The 15,681-nt window shown below is 43.4% G+C and overlaps 1 long non-coding RNA gene across 2 annotated transcripts in view; it reads right to left on the bottom strand.

Moving 5' to 3' along the window:
* Positions 1 to 715: 715 nt before the first annotated feature.
* LOC144769456 (uncharacterized) overlaps positions 716 to 15,681 on the bottom strand; it is a 253,652-nt gene continuing 238,686 nt past the window's right edge. Inside the window, exons 4-5 of one of the 2 annotated variants that reach the window (XR_013598700.1) lie at positions 12,699 to 12,884; positions 716 to 970 (exon numbers count right to left, since the gene is read on the bottom strand). This is a non-coding gene — a long non-coding RNA (uncharacterized LOC144769456). Of the gene's footprint in view, positions 971 to 994; positions 1,763 to 12,698; positions 12,885 to 15,681 lie in introns of those variants that run through there. The other variant, XR_013598701.1, reaches the window with a different exon arrangement.

Genomic DNA, 15,681 nt, shown 5'->3' with positions numbered 1-15,681 from the left:
AAGGTGGTAGTGAGAGAATCCGTGGAGAAGGCGGTCATTGGCGGCAGTGGGCACCCAAAGAGATTGTCGCACCGAGCGCCACCAGCGCTACAGCTGCTTCTGACTGGCGGCTCTTGCGGTGCTGCACATGCAATGGGTGGCACCTGTTCAAGCCAGGGTGCACGTCACAGAAATACTGCATATGCTGTATGTAAAAGAGCGACAAAGCATGTTTGGGAAGGAAACCAGGGCACCACCACAGAGGGTTTCTTATCCCTTTGTCTTATAAAACATGTTTAGCTGCCTGTGATATTCAGCGTGGTGAGTGCACAGGAAGGGTGAGGGTTGCAGGTGGTGCTATGTCCAAGGATGCACGTCCTTGGGAGCCCTCTCACTGTGATTGGCAGTCAGGTTTTTAACAAACCTCAGTTTTGGTCACAGACTGAATGTTAAAAGATCTTGGGGTTAAGACGCGTACTGCTGATCATTTATCAAGGCGAGATCAGTGTAATTAAATTCACAGGTTTGACTCTACCACAGACTAAAAGAATTTTAGGTGTTCCCTGTTTTGTTAATTATTATTTAGAGAGACACTATGTGCCTACGTGCAGACAAACGGCTGTCACTCACACATTCATTATTAGTTACCCAAATATATAGAATTAGTGTATTGCATCCCATTTAGTAGTAGAACCACAAAGGCATCAATAATTTGGCATAGAACAATTAATTAAAATTCATGAATCTTTTATTCTTAAAAAAGCAAATACGTGTGCTTGAACGATAGAGCCGTACACGTTCCACTTGTTAATACAGTGCGCGTTAATTTCACATCACAAATGCACACAGTTTTAATAAAATTAAAAACAACATGTAACAACAAAATTCATAACAAATTATTATTAAAAAACCCTTGTCAGGGGTGTCGACGCGTTTCGGTGGATAAGGCTCTGGGCCCCACCTTCTTCAGGACAATGTATATAACATGGATCTGTGAATAAAGGAATCCAAAGTAAGAAAACATCCTCAAGTGCAGTTACATATTGATAATACATATATTAGAGTTCTTGCCTTGATTATTAATGGTACATCTTTATACTTTACTATTTACCTATTGTGGTTTTACTACAGTTATTGCTAAAGTTATTTTAGACCTTCCCTCCTGATTATTGGTTTCACTCATACACTTATAAACTGGCACACTGCTCACGCGTTATCAAAGCTTTTCACACTTCATGTCTAAGCATATTCAAGTCTATATCCGTTAATAACTTCGGATATGTTCTTATTTAAGGGTCTTATTAAGATCGTCTTCCTTTGTGCGGTTTAAGTCACAGGAGCCTGTGAGTAAACATATATTAGGTCTGTACTTCTCACTTTGGTATCAAATTAATTGATAGAAGAGATATACCAAACTCTTATGGGTGTAATCTACACTTCTATCGTTTGTGTTGATAGAAGAGATACACCTAACTTTTATGGGTGTGGTATTATACAAATCATACCTCAGTTGTCTTACAACGATATCCTCTCAATTAGTACGTATACACTATTCGTCAGGCCTCATCTTAGGGTGATATTCTTGTCGGTCGATTTATTCATTTACGACCTATAGAGAATTATATAGATGGATATATAGATCTTTGCTCTACAGTATGGACCTTCATTCACTGGAGGACATGCATTAGTAAAGACGTTTTAATTCAAACACACCTGTATTTCCTTAGGCTTAAATATGGACCGGTGTGCTCTTAGTGCTTCCTTTTATGTTGGAGAGCAGTTTCTAAAGAGAAGATTACAAAAAGAGAAATAAGGTCCATTGTTCTCATTAACCTCTTGTTTCTCTATTGTTGCGTGCATCCTGCTATCTCATGCTAACTCGCCTCTTGGTCTTGTTTTACAGATTTACGGGTATTGGTTTCTTCTTTGGGTCTTTATATCTTTTATTCTCAATCCATGCAGGCACACGTATTCGATATTTGTGTTGCCTGTCACAGAAATGAACACAAAACCAGGCTATTAATACTCAATTCCCTTATTGCAAGTGTCTCTTATGGTCTTAGTTCCCATTGTTCTCACCTTTAAGGATATAGATCAAACCTCGAGTTTATTATTCGGTTCCGCTTCTTTGGTGGGACTCTTTTCATTCACCCTCACCTTATCACCTATGGTAAAAAGTGCACATTTTGTCACTGTTTTATACCGATATTATGATGTTCTTAGTGTTTTTTCTCACTGTTAGCTGCCCCGGTTACTCTATATGTAAACGAATCCTTTAGTGTGCACGAACCTACGATTTTCCTTTACTTGTGTTTTTGCCACATTCGTTTGTTGTTGCTCATATCAAAGTTGAGGCACGCTCGCAAAAGATAAGTTGAAATTAAATAAAATCGAGCGCCCTTCTTTTTCAAATGTTTCATGCTCTGTTATACCACCTCTCGTCTTACAAAAAATGCCCCTCCTCATATGAGCGGATTATATCCTAATTTTAAAACCAGCTGCCAGTTTCTGACTTAGTGTAAATGTAAGGTCTGGGTGTATCTCCGCCGCGCTTTCTGAAAGGCTACACGCGTGCGGACTCCCGTTCGTTAACTAAACGTCATATGAGAGATAGGACTTTATTCTACTTAGATCTAACTCACGCTTACCTTGTGGTGATCTCGTATTATGCTGCCACCGGTCTCTGTGTTCATAAGGAAAAACGACCGCACGTCAAGCTTATTTTATACTTCCGGTTTAGATCGCTCTCCTTGAAACCACAGATCCTGTTACATCCCTATTTTTGAATGGCGGCCATCTTTAAGTGTAGTCACATTGTTTATTAGTTATTCTTACTTTTCCTCCACCTATCTGCGTAGGTTTTATTCTATTTCGTGCCGCTGTATTATGATTCACAAGTATATTTTATTTATTCTTTTCTTAATTTTTTATATTCCTTGTTGAGTATTTTAAATGTTTTAATCATTTTTCGCGTGATATACATTTCATATCTCTTGTCCTTCTTTCTGCCGTCGGTGGGTATTTGCACCTATATGCTTATTGCTAAAATGTTTATAATCAGCTCGTTGTTCCTCGTTCAGAATCATACATGACATAATTAAAATGCCTTTTTCAATTTCTTCTAAATCGTCTTCTTCTGACCCCTTCATCTATATATGCTCTCACTCTCTAGGTACTACTCTTTCTGGGCCCCTTCTTCCCGGTGACAAGCGAAACTTATCAGCCTACTGTCTTATACATCATTGATATTTTACATTCATCTGTACATTCGTTCCCACTCCTCTCGATTGTTAAGGCCTTCAATGTGGGTTCTGAACATACACATGTAGAACTGCTCTCGCATTTTTCTTTTTCTATCTAGGTTGCCTCCTCTTCTTGATAGCGTTACTTTCTCTAAAATGCACCAGCGGAGGTCGTCTACTGTATGGTTACATTCTGCCCAATGATCCGTTAGGGGGGCATTCCTCTTCTTCGTTCTGATCGCAGACCTATGCTCATTTAACCTAATCCTAACCTCTCTGCTGGTTTCCCCTGTGTAGCCCAAGCCACATGGGCACCTGATTAAGTAAATAACATTTTGAGTCTTACAATTGAACATATTCCTCACTGTATGTATACCCTTATTCAACGTGATCTTTTCACCTGAGATTATCGATTTGCAGTTACCACATGTACTGCATGGGTATGTACCAGTTAGTTTCTTATTTGTCATGATGCTAGTTTGATGGATCTCGCTTTTATCTCTATATGTTCTCACTAGCCTGTTCCTAATTGTTATATTTCGCCTATATGAGAACAGTGGCTTTTCAATCCTTACAGAGTTGCTCTCCGGAAGGTGGCTCCAATTCCTGTTTATAATGTTTTTCACTTTATTGCTGATCACTGAGTAATTACTATACCACAGAACAGCATAGAATGTTAATGTCTGGTACAAACAACGCTGTGTAAAATGCAGATCATGCAGAGTGGTTTCCTGCTACTGTTGCAAATATCCTTGTGTCAACCTGAAGGTCATGAATTACAATCCTTGAAATATAACTCGGTGAGTTATGAACTGCCTTCATTCAAGGCGCTGTATACAAACAGCATAGCATAGGTTTCCGACCCTCTTTCATCAGCTTTCACTATTTTAAGGTGTCTAAAGAGGTCTCCTTTTGGAAATAATGTTCACATGTTAATGTATGCAATATATATATATATATATATATATATATATATATATATATATATATATATATATATATATATATATATATATTATTATTATTATTATTATTATTATTATGCGTTCTTATATAGCGCTCGATTACCCGTAGGCATCTCGGCGCTTGCCTTGGGAACCCGTCCTGGCTTCCCCAAGGTGAAAGCCAGGCATCCCGCCGCGGGGGGGCCATAGTGGAGATTAAGCAGGCTAATGCCCAGAGCTGCAGAGTGTGAACCCGTGATTCGAGTAGGCACCGAAACGCAATGCGCAATGAGAGGGCACTCAACATTGTCCCACCAAACGGCTTTTATCTGCAGGCTGCTTCCATTCCATTGCATTCCATTTTTTTACATATTGGCCGACGTGTTTCAAGACTCTCTCAGCCTGATTCATGAAGCTAAATGCGCTCGCAAAAGGGCCAGATTCTCAGAATCTGGCCCTTTGCGAGTGCAATTTTTGCATTTGGGATTCATCATCCCAAATGCAAAAATCGCTAATAAAGAATTAGCAAATATGCGAGGATTAGCATTTAAGGAATCTCTATTAGAGATTCCTTAAATGCTATTCATGACACATTTAAAAATTGCGATTTTGCAATTTTGGGCCGCTAATTACCGAGAGGTCAGACCTCTCGGTAAATAGCAAAAACTTAGAAAAATGCTTTTAAAAGCATTTTTCTAAGTTGCATGTTGCACACACACATGTCCTTTGGACATGTGTGTGCGCAACACCTGTTACAATTTGCATTTAAGGGGTGCTACAGGGTGTCGTTTGGACACCCCTGGCACCCTTTAAATCGCTATCTTATTTGCGAGTAGCAAATTGCTAATCGCAAATAAGGAATACACCCCATTCATTCCTATGGGCCTTTTGGCCCATAGGAATGAATGGGGAGTTATTCCTTATTTGCGATTAGCAATTTGCTACTCGCAAATAAGGAATGTGTAGGAATCGCTATTTATTTAGCAATTCCTACATGAATACCGTTTTGCGAGTCCTTAATAGCGATTCGCTATGAATCGCTATTAGGGGCTCGCAAAACGGCCCGTTGATGAATCAGGCTGTTTGTCTCTTCTTCCAGGGCCGCCGCATAACACCACTGAAAACGAGCATTGTAGTAATTAGTTAATTTATTCATCAACATGTCACCGCCCCCAGTGGGCGCGTACTTCACGCAAGTGTTCTGGGACATGCAATGCTCGACAAATTGTAAACTTTGGTAAGTTCAATAGTGCAATGTACATTGAGGCTTTGTATTATACCTTAGTAGGCAACGGATGTGGGTGCAGCCTCATTGAAGCAGGGAACGCTGTGCAAACAATCCTGAAGGTTCAAGACCTGTCGCCTCTGCAACCAGCTTTGCAGTCCTCACTGGCTGGAGAAAGGCCGAATTCCTTGATCTGCGCACCAAACACAAAAGCGCTTCCACTTCAGGGAGTACGTTTTATTCGTACTATCCGCCCTTGCCCTGGCCAGAATGTCTCTACAATCTTACGGAATATTCAGATTCCGAAAATTTCTGAACTCAGGAGCCAGGCGGCTAACCTGAGAGATTTCAGATCCGGATGTTGAACCTGTCCGCCGTTCATCGTGAGCAAAGATGGATACTGCCGCAGGTGGATCGGCTGTTTCCGGGACAGACGGTTGAGTTTGGTGAACCAATGTTGCCTCGGCCAAGTTGGGGCTATTAGAATTAGAGTACAAGGTTCCACTTTCATTTTCCTCAGGACTCTGGGAAGCATCGGGAATGGCGGAAAGGCGTACGCAAAGACGTTGCGCCATGCGATGGAAAATGCATTCCCTAGAGACCCTGACTTGGGATGCCAACTTGCGAAGTGTGGGCATTTGGCGTTCACTCTCGTCGCAAAGAGATCGATTTGCGGCGTGCCCCATCTGGAAAAGATCTGGTCGATAACTTCTTGATCTAGCTCCCACTCGTGTGACGATGTTTTCTGCCTGCTCAACGCGTCGGCGAGCACATTGTCTGTGCCTGGGACATATTCCGCCCTTAAGGCTACATTGTTGTGTTTGAGCCAATTCCAGATTTTTTGCGACTCGCGAGAGAGCGTCAGCGAGCGCGTCCCTCCCTGTTTGTTGAGGTAGTGCATCGTCGTAGTGTTGTCGGTCCTGACGAGCACTAGGGAGTTTTTGATCCTTGGTAGGAATGACTGCAGGGCTAAGAAAACTGCTCTCAGTTCGAGAAGGTTGATATGGAGTTTCTTCTCTTCCACTGACCATTTGCCACTTATCTGCAACTCCTGCAGAAAGGCCCCCCAACCTTCCAAGGAGGCGTCCGTCGTGATGACATGAGGAGCTGCGGGAAGTAGGAATGTCAGTCCTTGAGATAGGTTCTTTGGCGCCATCCACCAGCGCAAAGCCTTGACCATTTGCGCTGTCACCCTTATGCGGTCGTCGAATGACCCCATGCATTGCACCCACTGTTTGGACAGTGACTCTTGGAGAGGACGCATCCGTAGACGGCAATGTGGTGTCAGCAGGATGCACGATGACATCATTCCCAAGAGAGATTTGAAGAGACGGACCGTTAACATTCTCTTCGAGGCCACTGTCGAGGCTAGAGAAAGGAGTTTGTGCTTTCTCTCCTGCGATGGGAAAGCTCTCACAGAACATGTTTCCAAGGTTGCCCCCAGAAAGGTGATGTTTCGAGAAGGATGCAGTGTTGACTTCTCTTGGTTGAGTGTAAGACCCAGGCGTTCGAAGAGACTGAGACAGGCGTTGGAGGATCTGGAAGCGCCTGAGAAAGATGGTGCCTTAATAAGCCAGTCGTCCAGGTACGGGAAGACTTGGTGACCATGCTGCCTGAGGTACGCCGCCACTGGGGCCAGACATTTGGTGAAGATTCGTGGCGCCGATTTGAGACCAAAGGGCAGGACACGGAATTGGAAATGTCTGCCCGCTACTGCAAACCTCAAATACTTTTTGTGATTGTTGTGAATTGGGATATGAAAGTATGCGTCCTGTAAATCCAGTGACGTCATGAAATCCCCCTCCTCCAGAAGATGCAGGACTTCTTGTAACGTGATCATGCGAAACGACTGCTTCCTCAAGAATTTGTTCAATGCTCTGAGATCTAGTATCGGCCTCCATTTCTTCTCTTTTTTCTGAATAATAAAGAAACGGGAATAAAATCCCTTCCCTTTCTGTGACGGTGGTACCTTCTCTATTGCTCCTTTTTTTAGCATAACAGAGAGTTCTCGAAGAAGTAGTCGCAAATTCTTGTGGGACATTGGGCGAGGAGGAGTTTGCGGAGGAGTGCTTTCGAACTCCAAGGAATGGCCAAATTGTATCAATTGAAGGATCCAAACGGTCCGTAGTGATTTTCATCCAATTTTTCAGAAAGTGGGTTAGTTTTCCTCCAATTTTTAATGATTGAGATGAGGCCTGGCCTGGCTGGGCAAACAAGTCATTGACGTCCTCCGTTGTTCCTCTTTTGACCTCTGCTCCGAAAGGATGACTTTCCAAATGAGGACTGTCGGCCCTGCTGCTGTTGTCGCTGCTGGTATTGAGGTCTACTCTGATTGGAAGAGTAGGATGACCTGTTTTGATAACCACCTCTGTATGAGGAGTGTCCTCTTCCTCTATTTCTTTGAAAGGACTGATTCCTAAATTGGAGCGTGCCCAGCGCTCTTGCAGTGTCAGTGTCTTTTTAATATTTTGTAGTGCCTCATCAATCTTGGAACCAAACAGAAGTTGGCCGTCATATGGCATATCCAAAACCTTGGACTGTACCTCAGGTCTGAACGAGGTCGCTTTCAGCCATCCCTGCCGCCTTAACACTGCCGCCCCGGCCAGTTGGCGGAATCCTGTCATTGCCACATCCATTGCACAGTCTATCATCTCTGAAGCTGAGGTTTGACCCTCAAGAAGTATCGCTTTAACTTCCTCATTCGAGGCATCCGGCAGTTCAGACAGGTATGGGGCTATGTCTGCCCACAGTTGTCTATTATAGCGCCCCAGAAGTGCTAGGGCATTTGCCGCCTCGACTGTCATCGCTGACATTGTAGTGAATCTCTTTCCTATGTTGTCTAATTTTCTTCCCTCCTTATTTGGTGGCGCCGATAATGGAGATGAGGGATTCCTAGAGGTTTACTGTGCCGCCTGCGTCACCACCGAATCAGGCTTAGGATGCCCTGTCAAGCAGGCGGGTGCCGATGCTGGAGCTTTGTATTTCTTGTCCAGGCGAGGGACTACTGGTGAAACTGAAGCAGGATTTTGCATCAACTGAACTCCCTGTGTCCACAAATAATCAATAATTGGAATCGACCTTGTCGACTTCTTAAGAGGTTCTTTAAAATTATACAGGAAGCACTCCTGCTCCTGTGATTCCATCGTAATCTGGAAGCATTTAGCGGCCCTTTCTGCCACATTGTGGAAACCACCAATGTCCACCGGTGGAGAATCTGCAGTGGCGGGCACTGGAGATGCTGGGGATGGTATAACGTAATCGTCCCAGTCTTCATGGACAGACCGATCATCCCGCACTTCACCTTCCTCTTGTTGCTCTTCCTCCTCTTTTTCATCCAAAGACTGAGGAGCAGGCACATCCACTCTTTCTTGCTGGATAACCAAGGGCGGCGGCCGTGGTCTTGGCGATGGTACTGCCGTGGAAGCCGTAGGAGCTGGAGATTCTGGGAATCTCTGTTTGTAGTCCTGAATGAGGAACCTTAGATCAGTAACCAAGGAAGCTAGTAAACAGACCATGGGCGTAATCTGTGGTTGAGCTATGTGCTCCTGGACATCCTCCTCATCCGAGCTTTGGCATTTAACATTTAATTCTGACGGGTTATTAGCTTGGAACATATCTTCATTGTCAGAATCCTCATCCTGTAGGAGACATGCTGGTGGTAAGCGCTGCACACGGCTAGGAGAAGTTATCTCCAGCGTTAACGTCTTCTTGGTGATTCTGAGACGTACAAGCGGTGCTTGAAGTCCAGAATCACTCAACGGCAATGAGCCCGTCGACGCAACGAGTGTCGATGAAGCAGTGTCGACAGCTGTAATACACTGAAAATCCATCGTCGACGGGATTGACATCGTCGCTGGCATTGAAGCAGCCGTCGTCGGTGCCTTCGTCGACGGTGCCGTCATCGTCGGTGCCTTCGTCGACGGTTCCGTCGTCGATGGTATCTTCGTCGACGGTATTTTCATTGACGGTGTCTTCGTAGACTGTGTCTTCGTCGACTGTGTCTTCGACGACGAGGCCTTCGCCGATGGGGCCTTTGTCGACGGTACCGATGTCGACGATGATGATTTCGTCGTCGACGCTGACGACGGCGAGGTAATCGTCGACGAGATCTTGGGCATCGATGATGATTTTTTAATAACAATCGTCGATGATAACACCTTACCCGCTGACGACAATGGTGTAGTCGTCGTCGATGAAGAAAATGACAAAATGATGTCGTCGTCCAGACTGTCGTCGTCGACGAGGAGACATAAACAGGAGACACAGCTTTCCTGAACGCTGATGATATCGTCGACGAGGTCGTCGTCGTCGACGGTGCCGGCTTCTTGAAGGTGTGAACCTCCTTGTCAGAAGCTGATTTTAACATAGCCTCTGAAGACTTTTTTGGTGTCTTCTTTTGAGGAGCGTCCAGAGGGCCAGGGGAAGCTATCCTTGGCCTTTTATGAGACATCTTTGAGGAGACTGAAGAGCCTTCACTTCCCTCAGATGAGTCCAAATTATCTCTGTGCTTGAGTCTTTGGAGCCAAATCAAAAGGCGTCCCTCTTTGTCTTTGAGGGTGTTTGTAGAAAATGTTCGACATACCTTGCAGTCCTTAGCTGTATGGTCAGGGTACAGGCAGTATAGGCAGTACTTGTGTTGGTCATCTATGTGGAGCCTTTTTTTCCCACACGAGCTACAAGCCCTGAAGAGACCTTTCTTAGGAGTGTCAGCCATAGTGTACAGCTTTCACTTGAAGAGAAATCCAAAAGTTTGAAGAGAAAAGCTTTGAAGAAATAAACCTGAGCAGAACTCAGGGGGAGACTCCCTTAGCACAACATGCGGTACAAAATCTGAGGGACTGAGGCTCCTGACAGGAAGGTTCTAGAGGGAGGTGACAGCTGATTGGTTCTTCTCTGGACTTTGGTCCTTTTCACAAAAGGACCTAGATATGTTACTAATGTGAGGCCTTTAGGCCTACTTTTCTCTATATATGTCTATAGGACATTGCTTATTTATATACCGGGGACTCCCATCTCGACGACGGGGAATGATTCAGGCATGTGAATCTATGAAAGACACCCATAATATTGGATAAGAGTTGGCTCTTAGGTTCTGAGCCTCTTTAGCCTACCACTATTTTTTTGTGGTTGTGGGGGACATTAGTATGTCACCTTGGTGGGCAATGTTTGTATTTGACCCCTTGTGGATGTTGTGAGAGTGTGTACATCTCTCACTGTTAGGGGTGTTTGGGAGAGAACGCCCTTTGTTGTGGAGCCTCTCTCTAGCCTACTACTATTTTTGTGGTTGTGGGTGCCATTTGTGGGTTACCTTTGTGGGCAATGTTTCGTAATTGGCCCCTTGTGGTTGTTGTAGAAGTGTGTTTACCTCTCACTGTTGGGGGTGTGTGTATGTGAGAGTACTCTATGTTTTGGAGCCTCTCTGGCCTACCACTATTTTGTGGTTGTGGGTTGGCTTAAGTTTGTCTCCCTTGTGGGCCTAGGTTGGAGTTGACTATGTTTTTAGTCACTCGTGTCTACCACTTTTGTGTGGTTGGTTGGTGAAGTTCACTTCACCTGTAGCTTCGCGTTTTCGCTGAGCATTTTTCTGTGTCCTTGTTCTCTCTTTCCTTCCTCCCTTTAAGCTCGGGTGTGTTTGGCCTTGTTGAGCTTGTGTGTGCTGTGGTGTGCTTTCTTCTGCACCGTTGTGGTTTGTTCCCCTGGTGTCCACGTTCATTTTCGGCCTGGCCAGCTGATATGTTTGTCTCTCAGGGGTAGGTTGGTTGTGCATGGTGTAGGAGACTGTAGGTTTGTTTGGTTTTGTGTGGTAAGGTGGGAGTCTTGTGTGGAAAGGGAGTGGATGTGTATAGATGTTGTCTTTCTGCCTTAAGATTGATTTACTTGTCCAGTTTGCATTTCTCCTTTGTATGTACGTGGGTGGGCATTGGAGTTATACTGTTGCTTTGCCTTTTGTTGACATTCATGCAAATTTCTTTTTCTCCTTTGCTTTCTTTCATTTTTGGATGTTAACTTGCTAGGCCCACTGTACTGCGTTTTCCTTACTTTCCAATTTTTCTGATTTGCCCCAACCATTCTCAGGTCTTTGCAATGGTACCTTTTCAGATTTATGTGCATGTTATGGTATCTGTGAAGTGCTTTTCACTTGTATCATTGCATTGTATTTTTGTTTAATATGAGGAAGGGTGAAGTGTTGTACCTGCTGCTCAGCCAGTGTGCGTGTGGTTTGGAATGTTGGTGTGGATGATGCTGTGGAATGTTGGGTGAGTGAGTTTGTCAGTTGGGAGTATCGGCTGAGCAGCAGAAGGCTGCTCCTGGTGGGGCTCACCGTATCTTTATCTTGAAATTACTATCTTAATAAATACCATCCTAAGTTTACCAAGGGACAGGTCCACGTCTTCATTACTACAGACTGAAATCATGCAGCAGGGAGGAAGGGAGGGAGGGAGAGGCTCATCAGCAGGGTCATGTTAGAATAGGAGGACGGAGAGGGAAAAGGGTGGAGAAGGAAGAGGATGAGGAGGGGAGATTGGAACAGGAATGTGTGCTATGGGAAGGAAGTGGGGTGGGGGAGGGGGCGTGTCGAGGGCTAGAGGGCATGGAGGGTCATGGGAAAGCCAAGGGTGAAGAGGCGCCTAGGATCGTAACAAGAAGTTGAAGTAACCCAGGAAAACGTAAAAACATGTGGAAGCGCTCAAGGTTTTCAGAATGTTGTGTCTGCTGAGAGACATCCTGTAGTGTGCGGCACCTGTGTAGAGAACAGAGTTTGTGGCTCTTGCTGAGAGAGGTGGAGCCATGAAAGATGCAGCTACCTGAAAACTACCATAGATTACAGAACGCAAGGTTCCATCCAGTAGTGGTGGAGGTGTAACTCATGGAAGAAACAGCCTGCTAAATAAACACCAGCGTCCGCATTACACATGCATAGCTGCGGTATCCTAAGTTATAGAACCATCTCCATCAGTGGCTCTATAACCTAAGAGCAGACTACAACTGAAGACGGTGATCTCAGCAGCTGCTTCACATAGCGCTTCTGTGGCTGAGGTCTACTTTTATGAAAACTTAAATAAAGATTTCTTATTCTCTCTACTATCGCCTGGATCTTCATTATTACACTGGCGACGACTTGGAACCCCCCACGTATCAACTAAAGAAACGGCAACCAGAAATTTAAAGCGAGGAGAGGATCAAGCTGATGAGTTTCCACTACAAAAGGACACTGGACCTCAACATGGATACTCCGATTAAATTCACAGCAAGTACATTACATTTTGAATAATTTTTAATATATCTGTGAGTCAAACGGTTACTTACGTTTCTTTGAGCTCGCGCTCTGGTTGCTCGCGCATATCTTCACTGTGACTCCAGAAATCCCTCTGTGACGTTGTGGATATACTGGTCTCTCTGATGGCTCCTTGTTCATGGTCACTGGAACGCAACGTTTCACGTTGCGTGACTACGCTTGCGGCCATCTTTGATGAGGAAATTTACATAACCACACTGTTCGGAAACATTGGAACAAAAGGTTTACCTTGTGCTCGCACATCTGTTCTTTTCCATTTGCCCTGACAGGATTACAGAGCGGTGACACGCACACCATTTAAAAGTTACCCAGTTTCAAGTGTCACACACCAAAGTTGTCTAGCCTATGCGGCAGTAACGCGCATACCATCTAAAGGCTTTCCAGTTTGACAATCTTGGTTTTACTACCCTTGGTGATGCGCACACTTGTTTACATTCAGCGTGCACCAATTTTATGTCTTCGGTGACACGCACACCTTTTGCTACATTTATGTGCAACCTTCATTACTTTCAGTGACGCGCACACCATTTAAAGGACACCCAGTTTCAAGTCTCACACACTAACGTTGTCTAGTCTACGGCGCGGTGACGTGCACACCATTTAAAGACTTTCAAGTTCGGCAATCCTCGTTTCTTTATTCTCGGTGTTGTGCACCCCTGTTTATTAGCCACTTGCATTTTTACTTGTTAACTTCACTAACGGTGATGCGCACACCTTTTATTTAATTATTGTTGGTCATTTCCTACACAACAATACACACACTTTTATCTTTGGTTGTCATTATTAATTTAGATTTCTCACATTTTTTTTTTTTATTATTTCCTCTCTCATATTGTATTTATCACTATGGCTATGCAAAATGTTCCTACTCCTTCATTTTTCTAAAATTCACCAGGTGATCCACCTTTAAAGTGGTCTAAATGGAAGAAAGTGTTTACTCATTATGCGAAAGTGTGTGGTGCCAATTTAAGTGCGGAGAGGAAAACATCTTTTATTACATTGCCCTAGTTCTGAAGGTTAAGAGCTTTATGAACATCTCCCTGAACTTACAGAAGATATTGTTGCAGATCTAAATGAGTATGAAATTGCTATAAAGAAACTTGATATTCATTACCTTCTCAAGTTAAGTATGGTGTTGGAGAGGTATCACTTTGGAAAAAGGATGCAACACGAAGGGGAGACTGTTGAACAATATATTACTATTCTTTATAAATTGGCTTCTACATGCAGTTTTGGAGAATCCTCTGATGAACGTCTTAGGGATCAGTTCATGTTAGGATGTAATTTAGAAAAGGCTTAAGAGTCTATGAGGGAGAAGAATAATCCATCTTTACATAAAGTATTAACTATGGCTAAAACTTCAGAACATTCAAAGGCTTGTGTGGAGGTGATTAAGAAAGATGCCTTAGCCACAAACAAAATTAGTGATTCTAGTGTAAAGGTTGTAGTAGAAAAGGACAAGGACAAGTTTCAGAAATCTAATTCAACCAACACCAAGTATAGTACACAAAGCAAATCTTCAAATAAGAATTTTGTAGGAAAGTGTTTTCAGTGTGGGGGTGCGGGACACTTGGCCAATAATAAATTGTGTCCCGGATGGAAAGCTATGTGTAAGATTTATGGCAGGAAAGGATATGCTTCTAAGATAGATCATGAAAGGGGCAATGAGTTGCCCCATCCGACCGCGCTGTTGCATATCCGACCACGCTGTTGCATGGCGCCTCTCTGGCAAACACTTTCTTCATTTTGATTATTTAGTTCCAATATTTAACTTCTTCAACCATTTTTAATCTGTTTATCTGAAATTACCATCCTTTTACTTCCATCCACAGACGGGATATTCATGCCATTTTCAAGTTTCTAGTGAGAATGCTGTGCCCATCCGGACCTCTAGCACAAACACGACAGATGCAGGGGTTCTTCCAAAACAGTGTTTATTAATAACCAATGCATTTCGAGCATCTAGTGCTCTTCGTCAGGGTACGCTGTAAACAATACAGAAACACATATATATAAACTTCATTACAATGCTACATATATAACAAAGTCATACTTTATCACTGCTTGATGCTTGATACCTAATTAAAAAGCTGAACTCACTCTCATTGCATTCTAAGAATGACGGTTTTCAAGGCATAAAAACCATTCTAAACTGATCACTTTTTTTTAACATGTAAACACATAAGCAACGGCCCTTTTAACTAAATGTAACCTCCCCCTTGCCTTATATCATTTGTTATCCTGCTGCTCTCTAAGTTGCCACCCTGTGTATTCACTCGTCCCGTTCCATCTTAACTCACCACCTTCCACACTGCATTCACTCTCCACTCCCCATCTTTTAAACACATCATATAAACACGTACATCATTAATCATTCGTTCTAATTCCTTGCGCTCTCATATGTGTTCTCCTTTCAATACCTTCCCCTCGACCTGCTAAAAGAACCTTCCACTCTAATTCTCACAGCACACAACTCTCAAATGTCTCGATAATCACTCAAAATAATAATAATAAACAACCAAACAAACAATTAACCTTCCTCGCAACTCTTACACCTCCCATCAATCATACAACAAATATAATAATACTAATATTCATCGATCTTCCATACCCTCCTGCACCCGTAATGTTCATCCAACAAAGTCACACGTCGAATCACATCTATCCACATACCTGTTTCAGGCATTCTGCGTCAGCCCGATTCGTATCACTAAATGACCATGGTAATCACCCTTATTTAAATCCCTCCCTCGTGAAATCCCTCCTCCTAATTAGGTTGATAATTGCCGTTTTACCGCCTATGTGACTCTTTAGTGTAGGCCTACACTAACCTATGGTACTACAATACCCAGAACACAATTCTCTCTACTCTTAAAATCTTAGTGAATTTCGCCACTTTCAAATGTGGTACCAACATTTATGTTACATCCATAATGTTTCCCGCGTGAAATAACACTTTCCAGTGTCAATGTCCCGATAAACGTAGTCTCTTCT

Source organism: Lissotriton helveticus, chromosome 7, assembly GCF_964261635.1.
Source record: "Lissotriton helveticus chromosome 7, aLisHel1.1, whole genome shotgun sequence".
NCBI classification, from domain to species: Eukaryota; Metazoa; Chordata; class Amphibia; order Caudata; family Salamandridae; genus Lissotriton; species Lissotriton helveticus.
Note: the sequence above shows the minus strand (reverse complement) of the source record. Positions and strands in the feature narration are given on the sequence as shown.